Source organism: Odontesthes bonariensis, chromosome 8 (assembly GCF_027942865.1).
Source record: "Odontesthes bonariensis isolate fOdoBon6 chromosome 8, fOdoBon6.hap1, whole genome shotgun sequence".
NCBI lineage: Eukaryota > Metazoa > Chordata > Actinopteri > Atheriniformes > Atherinopsidae > Odontesthes > Odontesthes bonariensis.
This window is the reverse complement of record NC_134513.1, coordinates 29,082,805-29,090,602: the sequence shown is the minus strand read 5'-3', so window position 1 is coordinate 29,090,602 and position 7,798 is coordinate 29,082,805.

Here is a 7,798-nt window from a genome sequence, read left to right as displayed (position 1 = left end):
TTGTACTGAGTTGAACATTTACAGTCCTAATGAGTTAATTGAGAATGGGAGTGTCAGCTGTTTCATTATGCTTGGTGATCGGTGTAAAGTACCTGATCACTCATTGTTAGTTCTAAATTTTCGAGCAGGAGGGGGTTCCGCTGTGGATCATTTAGGGTCAGATAATGTTCAACCTAGTCATTATCCTCAGAAAAATATTAAAACGGTCTCTCTTCAATTTCTTTCCACTAGTGAGTGTCAAATTATGTTTGCTGAATTCTTAGATAAGCTCACTCAAGTACAGTTTCAGAAAGATATTGATAAATGGTATGGTGAATTCTGTGAATATATTTGCAGGGCTAATGATGTCCGTAGAAACGCAGGCTCCACCAGGTCAGGTGGATTTGCTAGGAAACTTAAACCTTACTGGAATGAACAGTTGAAAGAAATGTGGAAGGAAATGAGGATGGCTGAGAAAATATTTTTAAAGTGTGATAGTAATGACATGAGGAAGCAACAACTAAGGATTGAATTTAAGGTTAAACAACAGAATTTTGACAGAAAATTGAGAGCATGTAAAAGAAAATATGAGAGGGGGCAGGCATTAAAAATAGAACACTTGCAATCTAATAATCCTCAGTTGTTTTGGAACTTGATAAATAATTTGGGCCCGAAAAGAGTCAAACCCATTCCAATGGAAGTGGTGTTGGAAAATGGATCCTCTCTTTTTTCTGTTGATTGTGTTCTGAAAAAATGGGAAACTGACTTTTGCTATTTATTTTCTGGAAGGAATTGCTCAGCAGAGTGGGATAATTGTTTTTTTGAAAGGTTAGTTGATGAAAAAAATGTTATGGAGACCAGTATGCAGCAAGAGTCGTATTCCTCTAATCAGTACCTAAATATTAGTATTACTCAAGAGGAAGTTAAAAGGGCAATAGACATGCTTAAATTAAGAAAAGCTGGAGGTATTGATAACTTGTCAAAGGACCTACTTAAAGTGCCTTGTTTACTCCCAATTCTGGGTAAACTTTTCTTTGCCTGCTTTGAGTATAGTTTGATTCCCTCTGAGTGGTATAAATCCATCATTAAACCAATGCCAAAATCCCCAAATAATGATCCTAGAGTTCCTTTGAACTATAGAGGTATAAGTCTTCTAAGCTGTGTCTACAAGCTCTACTCCAGTATCCTTAACAGACGCTTATATAGTTATCTGGAAACATTTGATCTTCTGGTAGATGAACAGAATGGTTTTCGTAAGAATAGAGCCTGTATTGATCACATATTTTCTCTGTCTACTATAGTTCATGCTAGAATACAAGAGAGAAAGCCTACTTTCACTTGTTTTATTGATTTTCAGAAAGCATTTGATTGCATTAATCTTGACCTTCTCAGTTTCAAATTATTAAAAACTGGTATAGATGGCAAATTCTATAACGCCTTAAAAGTCATCTACAAAACACCAGCTGCATGTGTGCAGATCAATGATCATAGAACAGGTTGGTTTTTAACTCAGTCAGGGGTTAAGCAGGGGGACGTGTTGTCTCCAACACTGTTTGCGATCTATATTAATGATTTGATCATCGAAATTAAGCAAGCAGCTCTTGGTGTCGGACTGGGTGATTTTACAGTCGGTACTCTTCTCTATGCGGATGATTTAGTTCTCCTTCCAGAGACTGAAGATGACCTTCAAAGTCAGTTGGATATAGTTCGTGATTGGTGCAAGAAATGGAGATTAAAGATAAATGAAGATAAAACTCAGATTATGCATTTCAGGAAGAAGGGAGAACCACAGACTAAGTTTAAATTCTGTTTTGGCTCAACACGTTTGTCACATACTGAGCACTACAAATACCTAGGACTGACTCTAGATGCCCATCTTACCTTTGAAAAAGGAATAAAAGTTCTATCAGACTCTGCAGGCAGAGCACTGGGAGCTGTTCTTAATAAGGTCAAGCTGTGTAGGGATCTTGGGTATAAAACTTATACGCAGTTGTATGATTCCTGTGTCTGTCCAATTTTAGATTATGGTGCAGGAGTTTGGGGTTATTGTAAGAAAGCAAAATGTGAAGCAGTTCAGAACAGAGCTATGCGCTGCTTCCTTGGTGTACACAAAATGGCCCCCAAACTCGCAGTATGTGGGGATATGGGATGGGAGCCATGCGAAGTGCGGATTAAGGGTGACATGGTGCGACTGTGGAATAGACTCATCAACATGTCTGACAACAGACTTGTCAAACAAATTTTTTTGTGGAACCTCTCAAAAAATAGTCGTTGGACAAAGGAACTTTCCAGTATATTTCATGAAGTAGGTCTCCAATACATATATAGAAATAAATTATCCTGTAGTGTTAAACAAATTAAGATAATTTTATTTGAAAACTATAAACAAAATTGGGCAGAAGAAATTCTGTACAAACCTAAACTTAGAATGTATTGTTTGATAAAGTCTGTCTACCATCCAGAGCACTATGTCACCCTGAACCTTAGCAGAGCGCAGAGCGCAGAGGTCTGTTTGTGCCCAATTGAGAAGTGGTATCTTGCCTCTGGCGGTTGAAACTGGACGTTTCCATGCAATCCCAGAGGAGAACAGAAAGTGTCACTTGTGTGACTTAAATGAGGTGGAAAATGAGATGCATTTTGTGTTTTACTGTCCTTTTTATCATGAAGTTAGACTTAAGCTCTTCCTTAAATTGACCTTGGAATGTCATGATTTATTTTCTATGTCTGATGAGTGCAGACTTACATATTTGTTTAGCGAGAAGGTGTTTCATTTAGCCCAATATGTGTTGGAAGCTTACCAACAGCGCAGGAGAGCGCTTTATGTTTGAGTGGGGTTATTGTTTACTGAGGACTGTGTACGCTGGTTTATCAATTATGAACATGTTCTTTTGACTATTGCTTTTTGTTGCTTGTGGTGTGTCTTGTAAGCCCATGCGGGCTGGGCACCTTTTTGGTGTATGACACCGTTTAATAAAATAAACAAAACAAACAAACAACAAAACATACATACATACATACATACATACATACATACATACATACATACATACATGCATGCATGCATGCATGCATACATACATACATACATACATACATACATACATACATACATACATACATGCATGCATGCATGCATGCATACATACATACATACATGCATGCATGCATACATACATACATACATACATCCACCAATGCATACATACAAACAAAATACAATAATACATAAATAGTTGTACATAGTTCCAAAATGTTTGCCTCCTAAAATCCAACCCCACGTCCTCGTCGTAGGAGGCGGTAACAGAAGACTGCAAGCACAATGTTTGCAAAGTGTTCTGGCTGACGGGGCTCTGGTACAAACAGTGTTGTAGCACTTTATCATTGTTTGTTGTCTCTCTCTTTCTAAACCTACACCCAGCTCTGTGTTCCCTGTGTTGTTTATTGTCTGTCCATTTCTAAACCTACAGGTAGGAGTGTGACCTGTCCAGCTCTATGCTCCCTGTGTTGATTCAAATGATGTAACTATTTCCTTCAGGTAAATGAAACACAGTCTTGGGATCATAAGAATAATAGATACATACTGTATATCTACAGGTGGATGGTGGGAAGGAGTTGTTAATATGACCCTGTGTGTTGTTAAAATGAGCCTGATTGTACAAACTTGAATGTCAGTGTTAAAGTGTGTTAAAGTGTGTCGCTGTCTCAGACCACTGGAAGGATGCGTGTTTGGTTTGGTTTGGTTTGGTTTATTTATGGATATAGGAAGACAATGGGTATCCAAGGGATTACATGTAAAAGCGTAAAACACTTATTTCCAACATGGTCCCTGATGGGAAATGACAAGACATACAACACATGCAACAGATATCACATATACTCATATACAATCACATTCCTAAGTCACCTAATTCTCTACTTTATTCCACAAAAAACCTCTAACTCTTTGTTTAAAGACCCTTTTTGTTTCTGACTCTTTAATATTTAGTGGAAGGCTATTCCATAGCATAATCCCTGTATAAAAGAAAGAGCTACGTGCTGCGCTCTTTGCAGATGGTACCTTACAGGAGCGGACACTGGCTCTTGTTTCATGGGCATGTTGAGTATGCACCATTACAATTTGGGATCCCAAATACTTGGGGGCTAACCCATTGATGATGTTGAACATATGATTCAATTTTAGCTGTTCCACCCTTAGCTTTACCGGCAGAAAGTCCACTTTCTTAAAATCATCAAAAGTGACATGATACCTAGATGGTTTTCCTAATATAAAACGGATCATGTTGTTCTGCATAACCTGCATTTTATTTTTAATTTTCACTGTCAGTCCACTGTACCATGCTGAACAGGCATAGTCAAAATGGCACTGCACAAGCGCTGACGCAAGAAGTTTTTTTACTTTAAAATCTAATTGCCTCGTGCTACGGTACAAAAATTTCAATTTGGAAGCACTTTTATTTAATAGCTTCTCCGCAACTGTCTGACCTGTCAAAGTCTGGTCCAGTGTTAAACCTAAGTATGTAACTGTTGTCTTTGTCTGAATTTTATTACCATTACTTGTGACTTCTAACTCAGGAGCCTTTTTTAGCTTGAGTTTGGTACCAAATAAAATGCATTCAGATTTCCCCACATGTAGTGACAGTCTATTGTCTAGCAGCCACTGTCTTACATTACTCAACTCATCAGTTAGGGTGTCTTGAATCTGAGAGATGTTTCTACCAGATACGAGTAGTGAGGAATCATCAGCGTAGAGAATGACTTTACATTTAACAGCTGCTGGCATATCATTTACATAAATAAGAAATAACAAAGGGCCTAAAATTGAACCTTGGGGCACCCCACAAGATATTGGCAAAGGTTCTGACAATACTCCATCATAATCACAGATTTGATTTCTATTTGATAGATATGATTTGAACCACTGTAATGAAGCCTGGCCAAACCCCATGCATTGCAACTTAGATAAAAGAATTGAATGGTCCACTGTGTCAAACGCTTTCTGCAAATCCAATAAAACCATACCAGTATAATTTCCTTTTTCACCTTCATGTCTGATGTAATCACATAGGTGAGTGAGGCGTGTGTCAGTGGAGTATGCAGATCTAAAACCAGATTGGAGGTCATATAACAAGTTGTTTTGGGTTAAGTACCTCTCCATCTGATCATGTATATGCTCTTTGTCTCTTTTTCTTTTTTATGTGTGTGGGTATATGTGAGTTTATGTTTTCTGTAGGTGGCTGATATTAGAACCAAAGCTGAGGCGAGGGGGAGCTATGGAGAGTCAAGGACAAGATAGAGGGCCTGGACGAGCGCACGCACAATGACTTTTGATTAGATATGAAAACTGTGTTAGTATAAACACCTGTTTTGTGGAAGAGTTGTACAGTTCTGATCCTCCAAATTGACAGCCTTTTTGTTGGTGAAGGCAAGATGATCAAACACAGAGCTCTGTATGCTATATTTACAGTAAGACACTAATATATTATTAGGTAAATTAGCTTATTAGATGCCAGAAATGGATGTCACACTCCCAGACTCTCATTCATAAAAGAACACACAGGATTTTTGGCAAAAGCATAGAAAGCTTTAAGATAAAGGTAGAATGGAAAAATATAACACTGTCTATTTCTAAACTGACAGGTTGAGGTATAACCTGTCCAGCTTTGTTCTCCCTGTGTTTGTTGTGTGTTCATTTTTAAACCTACAGGAGGAGGTGTGACCTGGCCAGCTCTGTGCTCCCTGCGTTGCTGCTTGCACCACATCTTTGCATTAGTGATACACTGTCACATTACTGATTTGTATTTTATTCTTTAAATAAACATGTACTGGTTCATTTGCACAACTGTGTGTGGTCTCCTTCATGTTGATACTCCTACGAGCCAAGTGGTTTTGTAAAAGGAAAAAAAACAAGTATAGATAGGAATGAACAAATGAAAAAATAAATCAAGCACTGTCTCAATAAATGAAGCCCAAAAGGGTTCTTGACCCTCATAACATGAATATGACAGTGGGTACAACCATGTAAGTGGCAGTTGCAATAAAACAGTGATTTTCCAACACCTTCCTCTATTATTTTCTTTATTTTTGAGTGCTCCTGACGGGATTTGAACCTGCAGGGTTATGAACTACATAATGACATTAATTATATGCAGGACTGAAAAAAATGCAGTAATTTAATTGGCTGTCACAGTTCTACACCTATACATGGCTGGCCCTGCTGTGGCAAGCAGCTATTCTCTCCACTATACCACCAATGCCCTGACAGACCCTTATTTAGTCATTTATCAACTGTTTTTCTTGCAGGGCTATGACACACTCACTCTTACTCAGGAATCTTTCTATTTCTCCCTGAAATAAGAGAGAAGTCTAAAGCGTGAAACTTGTGCTTGCTTGGATTCATTCTCCAGATGCGCACAATTGCTTTCATCTAAGGCTAAAATGTTCACAACTTCAGTACAATGCACTATGCCAATTAATTTGCCAGTCAGGAATGAGTTTACCACAGTCTTGCAACCTGTACCGTGTGCACTGCTTTCAGGTCCCTGATGGTCTAGTGGCTAGGATTCGGCGCTCTCACCGCCGTGGCAGGGGTTTGATTCCCGGTCAGGGAATGAGGGAACCAAGTTTTGGCACTGTGAGTAGCGTAAACCAAAGACATTTCTGCTGTTGTTTTCCAATGACATGACTAGAATGTCAATTTAATCGAGCCCTGTCACAAATTCAATAGGACGTTGGTTTGTAAGGAGTCATCCTATGCGCACCACTTGATTTGAAATAACACTTTACAGCCAGCAGATTTACTACTTCTCTTTAGAGAAGGACTCGCTTAACTCTTTCCAGCAGCTCTAGGACCATTGTGGCTTTTAAAAACTAAAAGAATAATCAAGTTTTTCTGATACTTTGATGTGTAACACGGTGCTTAATAACATTTTGAGCAACAAAGACAAATGCTATTTGTCATTAAATGACATGGGCATCCACGAATGATACGGAAAAAGAGAAATTTCATGGTCTATTGTCGGACAAAATGTTTTTGTCCGCGGACTTGGAGCATTTGGCGATCTGGCATGGGGGAAATTTTGGGTAAAAAAAATGTATATAAATATGAACGAATTTATAAATGTATATATAATTAATATAAATATAAAAAAATCTTTCCTTACGTATTATACACGCTCCTTGGCAAAATATTTCTCCAAGGGTGACAACAATATTACTGGGCATGTATTGTTGTAATGTTTTAAATACTTGAACGCAGTTTTTCTAGAGAAGATAATTGCTTTGTATTTGGGAGTATCGTCCATTGACTCTTTTGGGCTTTCACATGCGCGCGCATACCGACAACCGGTAAGTGACATGCTGTTTATAAAGTTGTTTTGTAACGTCCCCATGCCAGTAATGTGAGAACCATGCATATGGTTTTGATGGTAAGGCTTGTGACTTTATTGTCGGATGGTTTATAAAGTGGTGTGACGTTTCTGCAGTGTGCAAGTTGTTGTTTTACGTGGAAGGGTTAGCACTTGCCCCTTAGCCACCACGTATTAGCCTCGCATGACAGGCTGCGCAAACAGCGCAATATCCACACAGGGAGCGCAGATTTGGACCTGTCTGTGTCCTACTATCAGTATTTGACAACCTCTAGCAATGGGATTGCGCTTCAAATGCCCCGGAGTTCCCCTTTAAGTGCAGTGTAATGCATGACTCAACCTGGAGGCTCCTCTGTCTTTTGTCAAAATTGCACAAGCAAAGTTAAAAAAGAACCTTTTTGTCATATTGCTATGAAAGTCACACACAAAACAAAAAAATTTCAAAAAGCCTGAGA